Below are 467 nucleotides of genomic sequence, written 5' to 3'. Positions count from 1 at the left end.
CAGCTCTACGATATACAGGAAAACAAAAATCTTTTTTATCAGGAAACCATTAAAATTACGATTAGGAAAAAAAATAGTGCTATTGGTAACAAAAAGATTAATTCAAGATTAAATAAACTTTTTTTCATGGATTGACAAACAACATCAACTAAAACACTTATCCTAAGGACAGGGATAAGAGGAGGGATACTATGGATAAAAAATCCAGGGATAAAACTATTTTGGAATTACGAAAATTATTATTGGATAAATAAGATAAAAAAAAAATAGATAAACATCCCACAGACCAGAAAAAAAAGAAAAAGGAAGATAATTGTGTAAATAGACATAGAATATTGTAAAAAAGAGGAAAGAAAAGGAAAAAAAGACGAAAAATTATGAATGAGAGAAACAAAGGTCTGTAAATTGTAAAACTTGGGATTTGTTTAGTGCAAAGTAGACAAGAACATGAATTTCCAACGGCCAGG

At 28.5% G+C, this 467-nt stretch overlaps 1 protein-coding gene across 1 annotated transcript in view; it reads right to left on the bottom strand.

Moving 5' to 3' along the window:
* The window catches only part of LOC119593326, a gene marked incomplete in the record, with an annotated part of 7,803 nt that overhangs the window by 888 nt on the left and 6,448 nt on the right, over positions 1–467 (bottom strand).

Source organism: Penaeus monodon, chromosome 32 (assembly GCF_015228065.2).
Source record: "Penaeus monodon isolate SGIC_2016 chromosome 32, NSTDA_Pmon_1, whole genome shotgun sequence".
In the NCBI taxonomy this organism is placed as follows: domain Eukaryota; kingdom Metazoa; phylum Arthropoda; class Malacostraca; order Decapoda; family Penaeidae; genus Penaeus; species Penaeus monodon.
The sequence above is the reverse complement of the archived record's forward strand: the minus strand, read 5'-3'. Positions and strand labels throughout refer to the sequence as shown.